The 22963-nt window shown below is 37.6% G+C and overlaps 1 protein-coding gene and 2 pseudogenes across 2 annotated transcripts in view; 1 reads left to right on the top strand and 2 right to left on the bottom strand.

Annotated features, from left to right (window-relative positions):
- The window catches only part of LOC102904392 (interferon-induced very large GTPase 1-like), a 110331-nt gene that overhangs the window by 17515 nt on the left and 69853 nt on the right, over positions 1-22963 (top strand). The window lies entirely within an intron of this gene.
- LOC143271207 (interferon-induced very large GTPase 1-like) lies at positions 5420-8102 on the bottom strand (annotated as a pseudogene).
- On the bottom strand, positions 8104-12088 carry LOC143271206 (interferon-induced very large GTPase 1-like; annotated as a pseudogene).

The following is a 22963-nucleotide window of genomic DNA, read 5'->3' as shown; positions in this document are numbered from 1 at the left end:
GAACTTAATCCATGAGCTAGAACTCTGCTTAAATTGATTTTGTCCCAGTAATATGTGATACTACCATATTATATGAGGTTATTTTCTGCTCTTGGGATAAAAAATACCTTGGGACAAAAGCTATTTGCATAAGAAAAAGATTGTTTTGGCAAAGGTTCCAGAAGTCTAGGGTTTCATCTCTAGAAGCACAGCAACTAGAAGCAGGAGTAAGGAGCTGAGAGATGACATCTCAGTTGTACACAGGAAACAGAGAGTGTGAATTGTAAGAAGATGGAGCTATAAACTATCAAGCCTGGCTCTAATGTTATACTTCTTAGAGCAGAGCTACATAGGCTAAGGAATGAGGTATGTCTTAGAATTTTCATACCTCCTCTAAACAGTGGCACCAACTACCAACCAAATGTTCAAATATATAAGCCTATGGACCATTTCTAATTCAACACAGTTTTCTAACTCAGACCACCCGAGTCTCATGGCTATATCATAACATAAAACCCATTTAGTCCAACACGAAAAATTTCCATACTATCTAAAGGTCTCAACATTGATTAAAACTCCAAAGTATAAGTAAATTCTGAGACTTTAGACAAACTCTTAACTTTGACCCAGTGAATAATGACAAAAAATAAAAATTTATAAAAGGACTACATATCTCCGACAGTGACACAGAATGTAAGTTCCCATTTCAAAATGGGAGGTAGGGAAGTATAGTGAGGAAAGAGTAGAGCAAAGCAAGACAGAAATCTATCAGGGAAAATACCAAATCCTGTAGCTCTGTCTCTGGTGTATGAGGCTTCAGACACAAAGGAGGTTCTTGACTCCAGACCTCCAGCTTTGCTGCCTGTAACATCCAGTTCTCACTTACTGTTCCTTCCATTCTGTGTATGCAGCTCCCTTGGCAGATGCCTAGTGCCTCAGACATCTCCAACATCTTGAGGAAATGTGGTATATTTGTTTCTATCATTTTGAGGAAGAGTCACATTGATTCCTATAGTTTGCAGCTATAGAGTGCAACAGTTTGCACTCCCACTCTCAATGGAAAAGTGTTCTTCTTTCCCAAATTCCTCACCAGCATGTGTTGTGATTTGTATTTTTGACATTGGCCATTCTGGCTATTTTATAGTGAAGTCCAAAGTAGTTTTACTTTGCATTTTCCTGGTGGTTAAGGATATTGAACATTTTAAAGAATACATTTCTTGGTCATTTGTATTTCTTTTTCTGAGAACTCTCTGTTTAGTTCCATGCCCCATTTTTATTGGGATTGTTTTCTTTGTGTTTAGTTTTTGTGCTTTATATATTCTAGACAGTAACTCTCTGTCAGATTTAAATCTGGTAAATACTTTTTTCCATTCTTCCTCTTCACTGTGATGATGGTATTCTTTGCTATACAAAAGCTTTTTAGTCTCATGTGGTTGCATTTGTCAATTTTCATCTTAATGTCTGTGATACCAGAGTTCTTGTTCACAAAGTCCTCTCTTGTGGTGATAAATTGAAGTGTGTTTCCTACTTTCTCCTGTATTATATTTAGAATATCAGGTTGTGCTGGTTAAATATTGTCCACTAAACACAAACTACGGACTTATGGTAGGAAAGAATCTCAATTTGAGGATTACCTCTATCAGATTGGCCTGTGGGTGTGTGTCTATGGGGCCGTTTCTTGAATAGTGATTCATATAGATATGCCAATGCTATGGTTATCATTGTCACTCCTGGACTGTTGACCCTAGGATGCATTATAACACAAGTTTAGCAAGTGTTGAAGAAGAACAAGCCAATATGCAGCCAGGCTCCATGGTTCTGCTTCAGTTCCTGCCTCTAGGTCCCTGCTTAATTTGCCCAGTAATAGATTGTGAACAGAAATCAGAAGACAAATAATTTAGTTCTTCTTCAAGTTGGTTTCATTTAGTGTTTTATCACAGTAATAGAAGCAAAGTAGGACATAGAATTGATGCTGAGGTCCTTGATCCATGTAGGATTGAATTTTGTGTAGGGGTGAGATAATGATCTAACTTCCTTCTTCTGCCTAGAACCATTTATTTAAGATGTAATCTTGTCTCCAGTGTTTATGGCCTCTTTGTCAAGAATCAGGAAGCTGTAGGAGAGTGGGCTTATATCTGCACTCTCAGTTTATTGCATTGATCAATGTGTCTGTTTTTATGGTGATGCCATGTTGTTTTTATTTCTACAGCTCTGTAGCATAACTAATGCCCCATGTTCCATGTCCTATGTGGATGCTAGCTTTGAATCTTCAAATGAGTATGATTACATTGAAGTACCCATAGAAGATACAACAGTAGTAAGGGGCTAGGAGGGTGAGCTTTGAAGGGAGGTAAGAAAGAAAACAGGTAGTATGAAGGGGTAAATGGTATAGAGGAATAAGAAATCAAGGTAGGGAAGGGAATATGAGAAGGAAAAAAATTACTAACACCCCTTTAAAATGCCTTATAGAAACTACCTATTGTAGAAGCACCCTAAAATGTGTAGATATACACCTATAAATCAGTTTAAATGGTGTTACACTATAAGGGAGACAGTGCTTCCCCAAACACCATAAGTTCAATTATAAAGCCCAGTGCCAGGTATGAGCTTTTTTTTTCCAAGCTGTTTGTCAGTGAGACCATATGAAACCTCCTAAACATTAAAAGGCATTGCCATTACTTCTGATTACCCTCAAGAACTTCATGATAAGACCCTATTGGTGAAGGCACCAGATACTCAAGTCATAATTACATCAGAAATCAAGCTGGAACTGGTCTATCAGCAGCATCCCTAGTGGCTAGCTTTCACAGTACTAGAAGGTGCTGTGCCTGATATAGAGGGAGAAATATAAAACAACCTTACCCCGCTGTGAACTCTCAGCTATAATAAAAACTAGCTTGGCCATATATGCTCACTGTTCTCACTGTTCAATGGCAACACTAATGTTTTGACACTAACCAACCACTTTCTGATTGGATTTAACACCTACTCCACAATATGGAACCTATACTCTGGTATTGGTAATTGGGCAAAAAAAAAAAAAAAAAAAAAAAAAAATCCTTAGTTCACTTAGTGATGCACTGTGGTCAGCAATTGTAAGCCAAATAAACTGTTTCTTCCCTAAGTTAGATTTTGTCAGTGTTTGGTCTACAGAATTGACACAGTAGTAAGCTGATCCCTGACCTCTTATCTTTATACTAATATTAATGCATCTCTCAACCATCAGCAGAGAAGGTTCTAGTTGATGCAGATTTAGAGATCCAGAACCAGTCAACATGCAGTGAATGAAAAAATGAGGAGTGCTGACCTCTAAATGGTGCATCTATATTTCATCTCCTGCCCACAAGGGTCAGGAACATTGTGGAAGAGAGGACAGAGATATTGTAAGAGCCAGAGAAGGAGTTGTCTGCAGCGACACAGTACTTATTGGCTACAACAGTGAAGTTGCACACATGAAGTCAAAGTGGTTTGGGCTACATGTGCCAACCCTGGACAAAATTAAGCTATCAAAACTCTCAGTGTGGATGGGGAGAGGCTCAGGAAGTCCTATCTCCTTGTGAGAAGCTATTAGCAGTTGGTGGCTGCTAGGGAAGAGTCGCTCTTTTGAATCAGGTATGTGGGCTCTGAGAGGGTACCCAAGTTCCCACATCATTGTATTTAGAGCCAGAAAAAATGGACTCAGTTTGTATTTAAAAGAAAAAAATAAGGCAATACATGAAGGTGATAGGAAAAGGTAGTACGGGTTGAAGAATTGGAGAGGAGAAAATGGTGGAGTAGATTTGATTGAAACACATTAGATACATACATAAATATCAAAAAATATGATTTTAGGTTTAACTGACAATTTTATTTCTTCATGTGAGGTCTATGTCTTAGGCTCATTATTTCATTTAATACTTGAAAATTTGGAGTCTGAGGCATTTAATTTTGTAATTTTTTAATACATTCTCAATATGAATCAACTATCTGAAGTATTTCTGACAAGGATTTTTCTCCCATTTATGGGTTGTCTTATATTCTGGTGTTTATTTTCTTGCAAGGTAAAAGCATTTTAATTTCATTTTATCTCATATGTCAGTTTTTCAGGTTATTTCCTGGGTTAATCTAAGTGCTTTTCAAAAAATCCTTTCTTTTGACTTTACCTACACTTACACCTGTTTACTTATATACACATATACATTATAGGCTACTATTTGCACGTGAGGGAGAGCATTCTGAGAAATACTTCACATTTCTGTTTCTCCAAGCAAGACTGGGCTCTAGTGAAACCTGGGTCATCACCCTAAAATCTTGCCATCACCACTGCCATTTTGGAGCCTCTATTTTGGAGACCTAACATCTTTATACCCTCATCCTAATGCTAAACCTAGATGGAAGCTGAATTAAAGAGACTTGGGAGAAATTATTTAACTTCAATGTATCAAGGCATGGTCAATTCTTTTAAGCTTGGAAAATGAAAGTAAAGTTAAATTTAATAGAAACAAGAATACCAGAGAAGGGAAATGGACTGATTTCAACTTTTATGTTCCTTTTATTTTACTTTTTTGAAAAAATTATATAGTATATTTTTTATCATGATTTCCCCTTCCACAGTTCCTTCCAGGAACTTACCATCTCCCTAATCACACAACTTTGTTGTTTTTTCCTCTCTCTCTTTCAAACACACACACACACACACACACACACACACACACACACACACACACACACAAGCAACTTACTGTAAAATGAGAAACACAGGACAACACACCCCCCAACAAAATCTCACAAAAAATGAGACTCAAAATAAACAAGCAAAAAACAAATAAGACAATAAAATAGCCAAACAAATCAAAATGAGACAAAAATTCTAGAAAAATATAATTGAAATTGTTTTGTGTTAGCCAAATACTCCTAGGCATTGGGCCTGTCTTGCATTGTGGATAATATACCCAGTGGAACACTTGGTATTCCAGGAAACTGATATTTCCTTTGTCAGTATATGTTACTTGCAGATAGTGTCTTAGTTATGGATGGGACCTTGTGTAGAGTTTCCCCTTTCATTGCTCGGACCTTATTAGGCTGCAACCTCTATACATCTTGTGTGTGCTGCCACATTCTCTGTGAGTTCATATGTACATCCATCCTGTTATGTTTGCTATACACTGTTTCCTTGTTGTCATATATCACCTCTGGCTCTTACAATCTTTTCAGCCATTATGGGGTTTATGATCCCTGGCAAAAGACCTTAGATTCAATCCAATTTTAATTAAAAGGTTTATTGATTAGCTACTAGCATGATGACCATCTCTAATCCAAACTCAATATTGCTGTGAGAGAAGGGGTGAGATAAGAATTTTTAAAGGCAAAAAACCTTAAGGAGACCTCAGCATCTACTCAAGCAAGAAATTTAAGTGATCAAGGCTACCCAAAACAATTCTTGGGTGTCTGCATGAGGAAGTTACACAAGCAAAAAAAAAAAAAAGCAGTTAGCAGATGAGTGTGGGGTGATGCTCCACAGGGCATAATCACCTCCTGCTTCTAGATTTTTCTAGTATGGGAATTCCTTGTCATCACTTAAAACAAATAAATTATCACTTCATATTGAACTGCTAGAGCAGTCAATGTCAAAGTAGTCTTGTTATACTTTTTACCTTCAAGTACAGCCTGACAATGGTGGAATGGCACACTCTGGTCTCCTTCATGTTGGGGAATGATGTTTGTACAAGTTGCTCTACAAAAAGGACACTGTTTCCAGCAGCCACAGAGATGAATTTTCTCAATGTCAGGAACCATTTCATCTATGGGCTTCTTTGAGCAGTCTTCCACTTTCCTCATTGCAGGATCCAAAGCTACACTCATGGCTTCTTTGAGAAATTCTGTATTCTTTATCTCCTGGTGCTCAAAGCTCATCATTGAAAGGTCTCTTCTTGGAAAGTTCAAGTTGTTCCATAGGTTATCACAGAAATAATTCAACCAGCCAGCTACAATGTTGCTTTCATCATTAGCTTCTATGGACTTATGAATGGCAGCAAGAATGGCAATCTTGATATCAACTAAATTTACTTTTTTAAATGTGATTTTTTTTTCACCTCCATATTCTGAACAGTATCTTCTAATGTAGTTTCCACTGTAAACCCTGAAGAAGGATTCTGGCTGATAAATGTAATGCTAGTAAAAGATTTCTTCTGCCAGAGAAATGAGAACGTGTTTCTCCAGGTTAGCCCTTTTCCTTTGAATGCAAGGCAGGTGGGTCTCATGTCCCCAGCTACTTTAGGACCCATTTACCACCTTATGGTAGTAGAGATAGCAGGAGTGAGCTTGAGCCACAGGAAGTCAACAAAGGATGTGATGGAGGTGGCGCCTTGGCAACAAATTTTAAAACTCATGAAGAAATCACCTTTCTTCCTCTCCAGGTAGTTCATAGGATCATTTGAATTCTTGAATGTCTCGTGCATTTCCTTGAAACCCTTAGATGCTCTTTGGAATAAGCTTAGTGGTAAGACAGTGTAGCAGTCTCTAGTAAATAGTAATCTTCCTCAGGGGGTACATATTTCAGTTCTTTTTCTATTATCCTCAGTATTTCATGAAAACCATTCTGACTGTAATCATGTTTTCACTTCCAAATGATTTTAACTGTTTTGTTAAATCTTAAATCAATGTTATTAGTAATTTTATTAATGGATTCTTTATGACAGGTTTCTAAACTCTTTGGAATTATACCATGTTGTTTTTTTCATTTGAACATGTTTGGCATAACTGATTTCAAACTTCTCTCCAGAGTTACTTTATTTTCATTTTTTTATTATTTTATTTTATTTTACAATACTATTCAGTTCTACATAACAGCCACAGATTCCCTTGTTCTCCCCCTTCCTGCCCCCCCTCCCCTTCCCCCCAGCCCACCCTCCATTCCCACCTCCTCCAGAGCAAGTCCTCCTCCAAGGACTGAGATCGGCCTGATAGACTCAGTCTAGGCAGGTCCAGTCCCCTCCTCCCAGATTGAGCCAAGCGTCCCTGCATAAGTCCCAGGTTTCAAACAGCTAACTCATGCAATGAGCCCAGGACCTGGTACTACTGCCTAGATGCCTCGCAAACAGATCAAGCCAATCAGCTGTCTCCAGAGTTCCTTTTTAGTCTTTCCACACTTTTCTTCTTTCTTGAAATACTCCAGAAGGATATTTTCAGTTCCAAATCAATGTTAGGGTCTGTGACATTAGGGACAGTTGAAAACACATTGTAGATCTAATTTGTCCAAAGTTGATCAAATTTCTCATGCAACTATTCATCACTTAATTATTTACCCTTCCTACATACAGCCAACTCTTGGCACCTCTCTAACAGCTCATTTTCTTTTTTTTTCATTTTAAAAATTTATTTATTAAATTTAATTTTACATATCAGCCACGGATTCCCTTGTTCTCCCCCCTCCTCCCCATCCCCCTGAAACAGCTCATTTTCATATTGTGAATTTTGGTTATTAGTCCTTCTTGGCTTTTTTTAAAGGTTTGATAACTGAATTGCCTTTCCTTCTTGTGTCTGAAATAAGTATGTCTTTAGAGATTAGTAGCTTATGTTTGAAATTTCTTTCCATTGAACCAATGTTTCATTATCTGAGTTTTCTTCATTTATTTGTCAAATTATTGCTTGATGGTTTCATATTTCTTGTTATGTGGACCCTCTAGTACATTGGTTGTGAGTGTCAGAATTTTCCTATTTTAAATCTTATTGTGCAGTTAGTTCTATAATTCCAGAACATGATTTCTCAGCTCACAGGGCCAGTGGTTATACATGAGTTCCAAGTTGCTCAGGGCTAAGACTTCCTTAGTGTTCCTGAAATTGAAAATGAAATTCTCATTGACTAGGGCATTCCATGAGTCCTGAACTTGAAATTTTACATCTAGAGATCTTCATGATCCTTCCCCTGGATTCCTTCTGAGAAGTCTCAGATTCCCATTCTTCAGTTCCTGGGCATTGTGTCTATAATGCTAATTGGGAGAGGCCATTGAGGGAATACCATCCCAGAGGTGAACAAAGTAGTAGAGATGATGATTGACACCAAATTTAATTACATCACTGAAGTGGGTTATGTTTGATCACTCTTCCAACTCAGAAACTATTGTTTTCATTTTATCCACTCTTGATTGCAGTCAAAGCCTTTTTAAACTACTGCCATTGTATTTTTTGTTTTTCTGTCTCAATCTCACTCTTGTGTTGTTCAATGCTCCAATGCTCTTTTGCTTGCAGATGGTAGAGTTCTTTGTCTCTCTTACACTAAGGATACCATAGTTGTCCCTGAATGAACAGCAAGTTTTCTTTTATCTCAGATAGTTTCTATTGTTTTAGGAGCTCTGTTATAGCCTACCCCTTTTCTTTGGTTTCCTTCAATTCTGTGTGTCTTCATCAACCAGAAACCCTTGTTTTCAAGCCATCTGTGAAAAGTCCTCTAAACTGAGAATAGTGATATAGAGTTCTAGTAAGTGTTTGGTGTTAGTCATGAGTTCTTCTGTTAATTCCACCTGATTTCTTTTTTTTTTAAATGCCATTTCCTATCCTTCTTACCAGTATTACTAGCTGTGGTTTTTTTCTTTGTCATCAAGTAAGCAGGTCAAAGGTCTTTATGCTTGTTATAAGTCACAGACACATTTTTTTTTTGTTTTCTTTGTTGTCATAAGAAGCTGACATGAAGATCACAATGAGAGAAGAGACATACTGCAGGAAGCCGAGTTGTTCTATATGTCCCATGGCATTCCCATGAAAATTGGTAAAGGCCACTCACTTGTCAACTATGACCTCACCTTGGCTCCCAGGACAGAACCAGTAGATGTCCAAAACTCCCTCCATCAGGAGACAGTATTTGCTGCTTCTCCTGTAGTCCCAATGAAAAAACACAACATGTTTATGTATACTGAGGAAAGAGGTCATGATCTGAGATTTAGAATCAGAGAGGCAGTTTCTGACTCTAATGAAGGACACATGGTGATAGAAAAACAGCACATCTGATGATTCTTGTGACTATACTCTTGAGCTGTGTTGAGTCATTTGCCTCTTGACAACTTTTCCTAATTTGTCTGAGATACCAGAGAGAAAATCCAATCTGAGAAGTATTGGGAATTAGTTCCTCACAGGAGAGTTCAAATTGCCAATGGAAAGTTTGGATAAAATATGTTGTATGGCAAGATCATCTGAACAGTGAAAGATGCCCATCAGAATGTCCATTGGGTGAGTGTGGGGCCTGACTCAGTGGATGAAGAATCAGTAGGTTCATCTTTGTAGTCAATCAATTCTTCATATAGGTCAAGAGTACCATTTTCTTGGTTGGAGAGACCTACAGAATCTTGGGTTTCTGCATTTTCAGCATTATTGAATCCTGGGTAGTTCAACCCACAATCTAGCACCAGTAGCTTTTGTAGGAAATAGAATGGAAGTTCCTGCTCAGATCTTGGCTGTGTATTGTATACAGAAGTCTTATAGATTACATGGAAGTCAACTTTGTTCATCTTTTTTGGGTAGTGATGTTCTAGACCTAGGTACTGAAGTAAGTCTAGGAAAGGTCCTTTTTCTATCATTTCCTTTTTGTTGTTTTTATTATTTTGCTGGATAAGTTTCTTTCTTTTCAGGGCAGAGACTTTGCAATTGTTTTTCACTTCATCCATCTGCAAAGAAAAGATCTTTATAGTTCCTATCAATGAGTAATCTCAATTTAAGCTCTAGAGTCTCCCATTCATGAGCTATGCCAAATTTTGTGAGGACATGTGCAAGTTTTATAGACAATGATTGTTCCATATTCTGACTTGTTAATGCCAAGCATTGTGTTTTCTATCCAGGAAAAGTCGCTGTGATTCAAATCATGGTTTTCAGAGCTTTGAGCACCAAGAATGCCTGTGTCCTCTCAGTGCAAATAGTTTTGAGTTCCTGATATCTGTGTTGTATGGAAATTTAACTCAGGCAATCCCAGGAGAAGATGAAAAACATTGCTTTCTGGCTGATATCCTGCACTAGCTGGAATGGAGAATAGTAGCAACTGCTTGTCTGGCTTGTCTACTTCTCTGAGGTAACACAAGAAAAATCTGAGAGCTGTGCTGATGTCACATGTGGATGTTGTTTGAGCTTCTTCCATTGTTTCTGGGGACTTTGGCATTTGTTTCTATGATAGATGTATTAATTTCTTTTAATTTTTTAAGGAATTTAGAAAATTCAGTGATTTTAACTTGCTGTTTCTCTGACTCTGTCTGATAGATCCACTGCTTGATGGACATCACCTGAAGAAAGTTTTTGACTTTATAGACATGAGGTTCTAGAAGGCTTCAAAACCGAGTTTTAATAAAAAGTTTTTAAATTGGTGGGTTTTGCAAGAGTTAACAGTGTTTATGAAAAAAATTGTGCAGCTGCCAATCTGTGAGGCAATTATTAGGCCAACTTTAAAAAAAAAAGCCATAACTTTTTGTTTTCTGAGTCAATGTTTGCATCAATCCCATCAGCTTCTGAAACTTCTCTTTAGAGTTAGAGATCACACAGGACTCTACATCTCCTAGGAAAAATTCTTCTTCCTTTTCAGAATTCAACAACTCCTCTTCAGTCTGGATGTGGGCAGTGAGGCCATCAGAGCAGAATTGGTGTCTGACAGACAATTTGCCACCAGAAAGGAGTGGTGAAAATTGCTTCTGTGATTTGATAGGATGATGTCCCAAATGGGTACCAGTGGATGTTTTCGGTCAATGACAGACCAGGTTTTGTTGCCAGTTTTTGTTGCCTGAAAGCCAGTTATCCACTGAAAATTCTATTTGCTTCTGGTGGTGCACCTTTCTTGGCCACAGAAAATTGGGCTTTGATTTGGAGCTGTTGATTAGTTGCATTTTTGAAGAATCTTACTAAATGTGAATCTCATGTTGTCATTCTCACCACAAATTCAACTCTAAAGCCACTGTAGGTTCCACATATGCAATTATCTAAGGCTTCTCCTGTCTGTTGCTTCTCACAATCCAGCTCGTCACTTTTTAAACCCTCTGAAATAGCCTTATAGTAGTAGACTCCCCAAGGTACAGAGGGCCTTGATTAACATTAGAGCCAAATCTGTTCAAGAAGTTTTCTGTTCTGTTCCTCAGAATGAGGATTTTTTTTTTCATCTCTGTGTTTAAGATTAGGGATTTTTAGTACTTTGAGAGTAATGATGGGGAGCTAGAGCTGAGCATCTCAAAAGTGGACGGAGGCTAGGGGCACATAGCTGTCCTTGGCAGAACAGAAATAAGAATACTCTGAATATGACTGTTGTGTGACCATAGTATTTGAATGTTTGGTTGGATCTCTACTGCCTTCTAAACTAAATTACCATCATATCTTCTTGGCTGATATAATTGCTCCAAATCCCAGTTTCTCTGCACTTTTGGTGAACAGGGATTTTGCTGGAGAAGATGTGAATTCTTTTGCTTCCATCCTTTTTCCTTTCCTTCCTCAGGTCCAAAGAGGAAGAATTCTTTGGGGACCCTGAGTAGCTTTTCTCTCCTCGCTACCCGGCCCTTTTGCTTGCTTGTCTTATAAATTCCCTGCAGGGCCAGTCTTCAAGTTGCCCATCTCACCAGGTCTCTATCAGGGAGGTTTCCAATGTAGGGAAGTTCCTGCTCCATGTTCTTGAGATGTCTCTCCATTGTTTCAGTGACGTATTTCAGGAGCACCTCAGGCCCTGACCAGCACTCTTCAGGGATCTCCATTGCTTGCCTCAACTCTGCTTCTTTCCTTCTCACTGCCTCTTCCTGTCTGTTCTTCCTTTCTGACTGCAAGGCCCTCAGTTCTGCCTGTTTTGTTTTTTTGTTTTTTGTTTTTGTTGTTGTTGTTGTTTTGTTTTTTATCATCTCCCCTGGAGTCTCCTAGAACTCTGCAACACTATTTGTCCGTGAGAGCTCAAACAGTTTCTCCAGAGCCTTTTTCTTCCATGTGTGTTGTGTCTGGGACTTCTGCTTCTGGAGGTCTTTTTCTTCTAAGTATTGTAAAGCCTGAACACAGGTCACACCCAGGTCTCCTGAAGCTTAGGCAGCCAGTAGTCAACAGACAACCCCACTTCTGTCAGTGTCTCCTAGAGATCTTGCCTCTTTCTAGGCTGAGGCTCATTAGTGGTGCACTCTGCTGTTGTCATGGTTCTGTGAAGACCAAATACTTTTTTAGTCTGTGTCTAAAGTGTAAGAAATTTCTGCACATGATCCAATGTGTAAGTGTTCTAAAGAGGCAAATCTCCAGGATTTCTCATTTCCTTATCTCATTGTCTAATTTGTATGTTTCTTTGCCATCTTTGTCGTATTTTTGTTTACTAAATATAGTTTGTCTTTCTGTCTATTGTTATGAGTTTCAATGCAATAGACTGATTTTTTTGGCATCTTCCCCTTCAATTATTCAACAATAAAACCAGTAAATTAATGAGTGGAAGTTTAATACATAACTAGGTGACAGCTTATTTTTTATTTTATAAATGAGAGTGATTCCATCTGCTGATTACCTTTTATGTATATATTTCTATGAAACCTATGTTGACTGTTTCCATTCCTATCTCCCTAAATACATCTCAACATATATAATACTGATTTGGTCTCCTATCCTTTAAATGCATTTCTACTTTATTCATGCTTGTCACTCACTTTTAACTTTCCATCTTGCCCTAGGATATTATTTAGAATCTTTTCTATAGATGTGATAAAATATCATGACCAAGACAATTTATAAAAGATGCATTAAATTTGGATTTCATGATGTCTGAGGATTAGAGTCTATGACCATAATGGCAGGGAGCATGGTAATAGTCAGGTAGCCATGACACTGGAGCAATAACTGAAATCTCACATCTTGAGACACAACCATACTATAGAGGGGGTACTAGCAACTGCTGAAGTATTTCAAATCCTCAAAGCCCATCCCAGTGATACACCTCCTCCAACAAGGCTACACCTCCTAATCTTTCCTAAGGTGTTCTACCATTGAGTGGGGACAAAGCACTCAAATATGTGAGTCTATGGACTCCATTCTCATTCAAACCACCACATTCCACTCCCAGACATGCATAAACCCATTGCTGTATCATAATAAAAGTGCATTTTGTCCAACTTCAATATTCCTCACAGTGTTTCATTTTCAACATTGTCTAAACGTTCAAATTCCAAAGTCTCTTCTGAGACTAAAGATGAATTTTGAATTGTAACTCCTTGTAAAATCAAAAAGCAAATTATAAGATTCTAACATTCAGTGGCACAAGGTAAACATTATCATTCCAAAGGAAAGAAATGGGGACATAGCAAGAAAATACTGGAGGAAGGTAAGAACTAAATCCATCAGTCCACTTCCAAATCCCACAGCTTCATATCTGATGACAAAGGGCTTAGCCAGCTCCCTGTCAAGTTTTGCTGACTATAACATACTTCTCTCCTTTGGGATGCTTCCACTCCCTATCACAGCTCTATTTGGCAAATATCTTATGGTTCTTGCCAAAATCTTCAGTTCTCATGCACAGTCTAGGCCTTACTTTCACAGTTCTACACAACGACCTCTCAGGGCCTCCATGATCATCCTCCCCTGCTACAACCCTGGCCTCAGTAGCTCTCCTGTACCACACAGAATTACTCTACAATCCATTTACTCCTTTATCATGAATAATCAATCCTAGAGCTCCTGCCAATGAGGACAATATCACCAAGTTTGACTACCAACTTGGTGTGAACTATTGCACCCTTCAACCACATTTGTAGAACCCTTGATGTGCTACTGCTTTTTATCAACAGAAAATGTTCTGAGGCCCATTCCTTCCCTAAGATGGAAGCTTAGGTGGGTGGTGTCTTGCCCTGAGGTCACCACTACTTTTATTCCATTTTGGATCAGGCAATACATTAATTTCTCATCTCTGTCAGCAGAAACCTATGCTGCAAAATTGTTTCCTGATGCTCCTTTTTTACTTCAAGTTGTATATTTCATATTTCCTTTTGCCCCTCTTACTCTTTCATTGTAGACCTGCCTGCATAATAGTGATTACTAATAACCACATGATAAAGTCAGTATTAGGCCTTCTTGAGCTTTTCTCCTGCCAATGGAATTACTCCAATACTTTTCACTTTGGCCTTAGGGAGAGCCTTAGTACAAGGTAAGAAAGTGGCCACCATATCACAAGAATTGTCTCTAGCCTAATTGCTAATATTGTTTTCTTGTGAAATTTATTGAGTTTTGCCTCCATAGTCCTCATTGCACTCAGTAGTATTATCTTTCAAGATCCTGGTATGATAGCCTGTTAAGCTCCAATTACAGTGGTCAACCGCCTCATAGTTCAAAGTCCCAAATCCTTCCACATTCCTTCAAAATACAGCAAGGTCAGTCCAGTCCTAGCAATTTCCCACCTCTGGTACCAGCTTCTATATTAGTTATCTTAGTTATGTCTCCATTGCTCTGATAAAATACCACACTCTGCTTGATGGAGGCATAGAGCCACTGTTTCCCAGTGTTGATGGTGAGCATGGGTCCCAGAGCTAGCGGTAAACATACCTTTGGCATATTAAAAAGCCAAGAAGGGCAGAGCCAGCAGTGGCCAAGGCTGTTGCTTTTGTCCTTGCTACACAGCTTAGCAGTTTAAAAATCTCTACTGGTCAAAAAATAATTACAGATATACAATAGGACAGATTCAGATGGAAAAAAGTTCTAAATGGTTTACAATATGTGTAAAAATATACATAGGCTTGGGAGAGTAAAGAGAAGATATTGACAGTCATAAAAAAGAAATATATAGTTTTGAAATAATTAAATAAAGTCCTTAGAAAGGGGAGTGAAGTAATACAAAGAAAATGAGCCATGTGAGGGTGGAAAATGCACAGAAAGCCTAAATTATGTATATTATTGTGTTGTATTTAAAATTTTTGACTGCTATGAAACATTTGATTATAAAAGTTGCTGGATTAAACTAATCTATATATTTTAAAAGTATCTTGACTCCAAAACTGAAGTCAAAAGGTATGCTACTTTGGGAGAGGGGTAATGTTTTTGTTTCTACAAAAAATTAGAGCCTATGCATTCATTCAAAATTAAAGATGATCAGATTTGATTGAGGAAGACCCCCCCTAAAATCCTTACAACAGACATAAAAACATAAATCTAAAAGAACTGCAAGAAGACATGTAGTGTATATTTTACCTGCTCAAATACATAACAAGAAATTATCTTTGGCTGACTTGTGCACAATGCACAATCTGTGCTTGTATTAATACATAATCTTAAATTTTATCAGGGTCCCAATAAGATAAACAGCACCTCCAATTAGCAGGAAATTGTCTAGAACACTATGTCTACATTCCCCCAAAATGAATAATGGTTGTCTGTCTTTGTTTAGGGAGTTGGTTACAAATTGTTATTGGTCATGGTCAATCCCTTTCAAAAAGAACAAATGGGGATATTATATAGAAATGATAAAAGGATAGATTATTAAATCTATTTTAATTAAATAACAACTATTAATCTTACATATTTTACATTAGTCTGCTCCTGACAGCACCAATCTACTTCAGAGAAGATGATGGACATCAAAGAAACTCTAAATGGAGTTTGCTTTTTTTGTGGCAAATTTAGCCATTTGGGCAAGAAATTGTTCTTGCTTGGACTGCTGACAAAATGTTGTATCAACTGAACATGCAGGACCCATGAAAAAATGACCACTAAATTTTGTCAAAACAAGGCAAGGTGGTCCTTCAGATTCCTGCTTCACAGAGAAGACTGCCAGATATTCTGTAGGACACAGGGAGAAGCAACTGAGAAACTCTAGGTCTATAGTCTGAAGATGGATGCCCCAATAATGCAAAGGAACTTTGGGTGACTGTCTAGGTAGCCAGCTGTCTCTGTCATTCTAGATTTTTGGAAGTTGCTTACAAAGCACCAGTTTACTTAGGTAATATTATATCCTCCTGGGGTCTTTGATGTAGTTAAACACTAGATAGTTATAATTTTCCTTGGTTATGATAAAAGATAAATTAGACATGAAACTTTAGACTCACAAATACAGGACAGATGGTAAAATATTTTCTTTAATTTTACCAAATACAAATAGACTAGATATTGTAACTGTAGTTCTTGCTTAATAACTGTTACATTATATGTAATTTTACTATGTTAAAATTAAAATCTTCCTTTTTGATTAAATAGAAAATGGGAAATGCAGTGGGATACATTTCTGTATGCTGTGAGTATGTGTTGTTCCAATTAGTTGATAAATAAAGCTGCATTGGCCTATGACAATGCAGCTTACAGGTAGGCAGGAAATCTAAGCAGATATATGGAGAAAAAGAAAGAGGAGAGGGAGATGGCAGCCTGCTGCCCATGGAACTACATGCCAACAGACCAGTAAGCTATGGAACATGTGGCAAAACATAGATTAATAGAAATGGTTTAATTTAAGATATAAGAGCTAGCTAGCAAGAGGTCTGCCATAGGTCATACAGTTTGTAAATAATAAATGCCTCTGTGTGTTTACTTGGGTTCAAGTTGCTATGACCACGGGTGAGAGAGATTTGTCTGGACCATGGCAGGGCAGATAGAACCTTAGAAACCTTATGGCTACAAGATGAGATTATATTATTCAATTACATACATTTTCATGTTTTTCTTTGTCCTATAATTCCTGTCATATTGCGTCTTGGTGTCATACTTGGCTAATGATTGCCATCATTACCTGCTTTCTTAGAGTTTTATCACTGTGAAAAGACACCATGACCATAGCATCTTTATAAAGGAAAAACCTTAGTGGGATAGCTTACAGTTTCAGAGATTTAGTCCATTATCATCATGGTGAAGAGTATGGTGGCATGTAGGTAGACCTGGTGCTGGAGAAGGAGCTGAGAGTTCTACATCTTGATCTGTAGGCAGGAGAAGGAGATTATGTACAATACTAAGTGTAACTTGAACATATGAGACTTCAAAACCCACCCCTACATTAATGTACTTCTTTCAGCAAAGTCACACCTACTCCAACAAGGCCACATCTCCTAATAGTGCCACTCCCTATGGGCCAAGCACACATGAGTCTATGAGGGCCTTACCTATTCAAACCACCACACCTGCTTTCTACTAAATGCAAATTTTGAAATGATCTCTTGAATTTTTCTTTATTCTTGTTTCTCTTCACTATTACCAGATATTCTTTAGATTTTTGCCCCCATATGAATTTTTTGGGTTGCTATAATTGATACTGCATCTGACATTGTTTATGGGTTTTCTCTTTCCAGTACTCATGTTGGAATTCATTTGCCATTTGCCATTATAATGAATATTATTAATGTGGGATTCTTTGGAAAGCTGCTTCACACCAACATGTATTGCTAGTGATGGTAGCTTGGGACATGTCATGTAGGAGAAGACTTATAAAGATATATCTACCCAGTGATTCTTGGCACTTACCAATATCAGAGCAAGAACTGAGAGATGAAACAAATAAGGAGTACCAAAAAAGCATGTCTTCCTTTCATTATTATGTACAAAAATAAAAATGATGACACAGGTTAGGAATTGAGCATCTGATTCTCAATAGAGAGTTAAACTGTGTAGGTATTTTCTTTTTTTGGATATCAATTCTAGAGGCTATTAAAAGAAGCTACATATTTCATATGCATGTTATTCTTAATGAGGTATTTTGACAAGAAACATTTCATTTATTTGTCATATCAAGATAGGGTTAGAAGGTTAGATATGATGTCTGAAGGTTAAAAATTTTTAAACAAAATCCAGTTTTGTGATTATTGATCCCATACCTAGAAATTGCTAGCTTTGTAGGATATTATTTATTTACTCCAATACCCTTCATGCTTTTTCTTTATTTTCTTCCCCTTGATTGTTTTCTACACCATAGCTCTTCTAGTTTCAGTTATGTTGCTGTGACAAAGTACACTGACAAAAATAATTTAAAGAAACAAGAGTTTACTTAGCTAACAATTCTACCAGTGTAGAGAATTCACAGAGGCAGGAGCTTGTGAGAGCTAGTCATACCAAATTAAGAGCACAGAGAAACAAATGCACCTATACTGCATAAATATCGCTTTGCTAGCTTTCTTCAATCATATATGGTTCAGGGGCAAGCTCAACTTTCTGTATTACCTATAGTGCATTAAGTGTACATAAGTTAAAAAGCAAGCATGATTTAGAAAGTTTCTCATAAAAACCCTTCTCATAGTATTCTAAGTTGTATCAAGTTAACAATTAACTAACCAGCATGCTAGTCAATCCATATCTCAATTGGTAGGGTTAATGCTAATACAGAAGAATGATTTCAATTCCCTTTCGCTTGTTTGTCCTTCTGCCTTCTGTACATGATGTTTCAGTAAGACTTGGGCTTTACTGGAGGCCATACTGGATCTAAGGACCCCAGTAAGACACCACACACCATCTGCTAACAATCCTCAAAGTCTGCCTGACATTCCCCAACAGTACTTTGACCCCTGGGCTCCATACCCCAGCCCACAGCTCTGGTAGCTCTACTGGAGACCAGGATGGTCCTAGGGACCAAGGTAAGACACCACCCTCTAACACTCCTTGAAGTCTGCCCAACAATCCCAGACTACACCCCTTTCCTGAATATTCTAATGTAGCTGAAGTAAAAGAAAATGGCCTTAAAAATATCTTTATGAATATGATGGAGAACCTTAAAGAGGAAATGAAAAATTTCCTTAAAGAAATTGAGGAAAAGACAAACAAAAGAAAAAATGGAGGAAATCAATAAATCCCTTAAAGAATGCCAAGTAAACCAAAAGAAAACAAACAGGTGAAGGAAATGGTTCAAGACTTGAAAATGGAAATTAAAACAATAAAGAAAACACAAACTGAGGAAATTCTGGAACTGAAAAATCTGGATAAGAGAACAAGAACTACAGAAGCAAGCATCACAATAAAATAAAGGACACTGAAAAGAGAACCTCAGACATTGAAGATGTGATAGAGAAAATAGACTCATTGATAAAAGAAAATGTTAAATATAAAAAATTTCTAACATAAAACATCCTTGAAATCTGGGACACTTTGAAAAGACCAAACCTAAGGATAACAAGAATAGAAGAAGAATCTCAGTTCAAGTGCCAGAAAATATAGTCAACAAAATCTTAGAAAAAATTTCCCAACCTATAAAAGGACATCAAGGTACAAGAAGCTTGCAGAACACCAAATAGACTGAACCCTCAACACATAATAATCAAACCACTAAGCATACATATTGGTAAAATTATTAAGGCCACTCCACGTAGTTAAAAGGGAGGTTTATTTTATGGGGTAACTTACAAGTGAAGGGATAGGTAACAGGGTCTGGGAACGGTGTAGCACAGTCCAGCGGTGTTCTCTGGAGAACTCTGCTTGGTCTGCCTCCAGCGTCCAGGGTCCAGGAACCACGAGAGCCGGTGCATTCAGATCTTGGGTCTTCAGGGTCCTCTCTTGGTGCTGCCTAGTAGGCATGACAGATACAGAAGCCTCAATGGGAGTTGGAACTTCCAGATAAAGCTGGAATGGCTACCCACTACACATACAGAACAAAGACAGTATATTAAAAGCTGAAAAAGAAAAAGGCCAAGTAACATGTAAAGGCAGGCCTATCAGAATTACACACAAATGCTCAATGTGTAATTTTCTAAAAGTCAGAAAGGCTTGGACAGGCCATTACTTAGCAAATTAAGCAGTAACCTAGAGGTAAGGACTGAAGCAGAACCATGGAAGAGTACTGCTTACTAGACTGTTCATCTGGGCTTCCTCAGCTTGTTTTCTTACACAACCTAGGATCACTAGTCCAGGAGAGGCACTTAGAGTAGTGGGGTGGACCCTTCTATATCAATCATTACTCAAGAAAATGACCCATAGTCACACATCCACAGGGTAATCTGATAGTGACAATTCCCTCCTCCCATAAGACCCTAGTTTGTGTCAACTGGACAATATTTCACCAACACAACCAGATATTCTAAATTCAATAGAGGAGAAAGTAGAAAATACACTTCAATTCACACATACAAGAGAGGTCTTTCTGAACAAAGATTCTGATATCACAGACATTAAGACCAAAATTGACAAATGGGACCACATGAGATTAAAAAGCTTCTGTATACAAAGAACACCATCATGATGGTAAAGAGGACAAATGGGAAAAAGATCTTTACCAGCTTTATATCTGACAGAAGGTTATTGTCTAAAATAATATAGAAAGTACCAAGAAACTAAAGATCAGAAAATCAACCCCATTACAGAATGGGTCCCTGGAAGAAGAAATTCAAATGACCATAAATACATTGTCTAAAATGCTCAATATCCTTAACCATCAGGGAAATGCAAAGTAGAACCATGCTGGACTTACTTTATAGACATTCAGAAAGTCTAATGTCAAAAATACTAGTCACAAGAAATGCTGGTGAGTATTTGAGGAAAAGGGAGTACTTCTTCACTTGTGGGTTGGATTACAAACTGCTGCAGTCACTATAGGAATAGTAAAGCTTCCTCACAAAGATAAAAATAGATCCACCACAGGTTCTCAAGATGTTGGTGTTGTCTGAGCCATGAGATATTTGCCAAGGGGAGCTGAATACAGACAGTGGAAAAAGCATCAGTGATAATTCTATGTTGTAGGGAGCAAAATGGAGAGCTGAAGCCATTCAAGTCCATGGAGACTAGACACTCATACACCAGACATAGAGCTACGATTTGGCATTTTCCCTGATGGATTTATGTTTTGCTTTGCTTTACTCTTTCCTCACTATATCTCCATCCTTCCATTTCAAAATGGGAAGGTATATTCTCTACTATTTGGGGGAAGATATCATTCTTTTTTTAAATTTTTACATTTTTTAAATTATTGTTCAGGTGGTCTCAGTGAAGCAGAGTTAGTCTTATGTCTCAGAATTGATTTTAGACTTTTGATCAGTGTTGAGACTATGGGAATTTTTGGTGTTGGACTAAATGGGTTTGGGACTATGATATGGTCATGAGTTTGAGAGTCAGGAGTAGATTGTGATTTGAATGAGAAATGACCCATAGGCTTAGATATTTGAACATTTGGTCCCCAGGTAGAAAAACAATTTGGGGAGATATGAATGTTCTTGGACATACATCATTTCTTTTCAGCCTATGTAGCTTTGCTGTAGGAAGTATAACATTGGAGTCAGGCCTGAGAGTTTGTAGGCCTGTTGAATTACAGTTTGTTCTCTCTGTTTTCTGGGTACAGTTGAGATGTGATCTCTCAGCCTCTTGCTCCTACTTCATGTTGCTACGCTTCCTCACGGTGACAGACTCTTATACTTCTGAAACCTCAGACAAAAGAATCTTTTTCATTTGCAGATAGCTTTTTTTTTTTTTTTTTTTTTTTTGGTTTTTCAAGACAGGGTTTCTCTGTGTAGCTTTGCGCCTTTCCTGGGACTCACTTGGTAGTCCAGGCTGGCCTCGAACTCACCGAGATCCACCTGCCTCTGCCTCCCGAGTCCTGGGATTAAAGGCGTGCGCCACCACCGCCCGGCTGCAGATAGCTTTTTATTATGGTATTTTATCTCAAGAACAGAAAAGTACCTAATATGATTATAGAACATTACAAATTACTGGGCCAAAATACCTGACAAATTCAACCTAAGTGGAGTTCCAGCTCAGTTCAAATTCAGAGTTGGGGAATTTACAGAGTCAGAAACTCGAGCCAGATGTTTTTACCACATTGCTCATCAACAAACAGAGAGCTGTGAATGCTCTGTGATTAAGTAACTTTATCCATTTTATGCAGTCTCAGAAATGGGACTTACCTGTTAGAGGTCTTCCCACCTCCATTAATCTAATTGTTGTCATTTCTCATGGCATAGTCTAATCTAATCTAAAGACAACTTTCATGATTTTACTTGGAGGCTTGTCTCCTAGTATATGTCAAATATTCTAGAATATGTCAAATTGACAATCATTGTGAAATATCATAGCCCCTTTTCACATGAGCACCATAATATAATTCTAGGAATAATTATTTCTTAGACCTACATACAACATCAGGTTTTTAATTTTTTATAGTATTATTTTTTTTGAAAAACATTTTTATACCTTATAGTGTGATCATCTTTTTCCCACTTACTCCTCCTAGGTCCTGCCCATCTCCCTACCCACACCATTTTGTTATATTTCTCTCTCTCTCTCTCTCTCTCTCTCTCTCTCTCTCTCTCTCTCTCTCTCTCTCTCTCTCAAACACAGAAACAAACCCCCACCAAAATCCAAAAACATCAAAATAAAATGAAATAAGCCACACAACAACAATAAAAAACATTAACATACTTAGTACATTATGTATAAAGCAGGAGATATCAAGTCAGAGAGAAATGAAATCATTTTACCAGAAAATCTTCAAATCTTGAAATAGTAACTGGTTTACTTTTTTCTTATTCCACTTATAAGATAGAAGTATGAAGATGATACCTTAATTGATATTGGGATCCCTTGGTTAATGTCAAATTTGTGAGGCAGTATTAGTATTCTATTTGTGGCAAATATTATTTTTCAAGTCAGCAAGTACTTCTTGCTTTGTGATTTTGGTCCATGAATCTGGTATTGTTTCGGTATTTATAATTTTTTCCATATTTCTCTTCTAGCTCTGATCTGAAGTGACAAACCATTTTTGAATATGGCTGGATAGATGAGTATGGGGTGATGCTCCACGTGGCAAAATCACCTCTTGCTTCTCTTTATTTTTTGTATGGGAATTTCCAGAGTTCACTTAAAACAAATATTCAATAACTTGCTACTGAAATAGTATAGATGTCAGTTACAAAGTAGTCCACTTTAAGCTTTGGCCATCCATTGACAGCCTGAGGACCATGAATATAAAACACTGAGCTTTGAATGTATAAGATGTCAGTGTAGATGGTAAAAAGGTCCTTGTGAACACAGATAAGCCCTAGAGAAACCAGGAAAGTTAAACATTCAGGCTTGTTTCTTCAAAGGAAGATGTTTTCTTGTTTTCCACTCAGATTGCTGGGAAAGGATGTAGTTTAAAATCTGGTGGTTCTTT

The sequence above is a fragment of the Peromyscus maniculatus genome, chromosome 1, assembly GCF_049852395.1.
Source record: "Peromyscus maniculatus bairdii isolate BWxNUB_F1_BW_parent chromosome 1, HU_Pman_BW_mat_3.1, whole genome shotgun sequence".
NCBI lineage: Eukaryota > Metazoa > Chordata > Mammalia > Rodentia > Cricetidae > Peromyscus > Peromyscus maniculatus.
The sequence above is the reverse complement of the archived record's forward strand: the minus strand, read 5'-3'. Positions and strand labels throughout refer to the sequence as shown.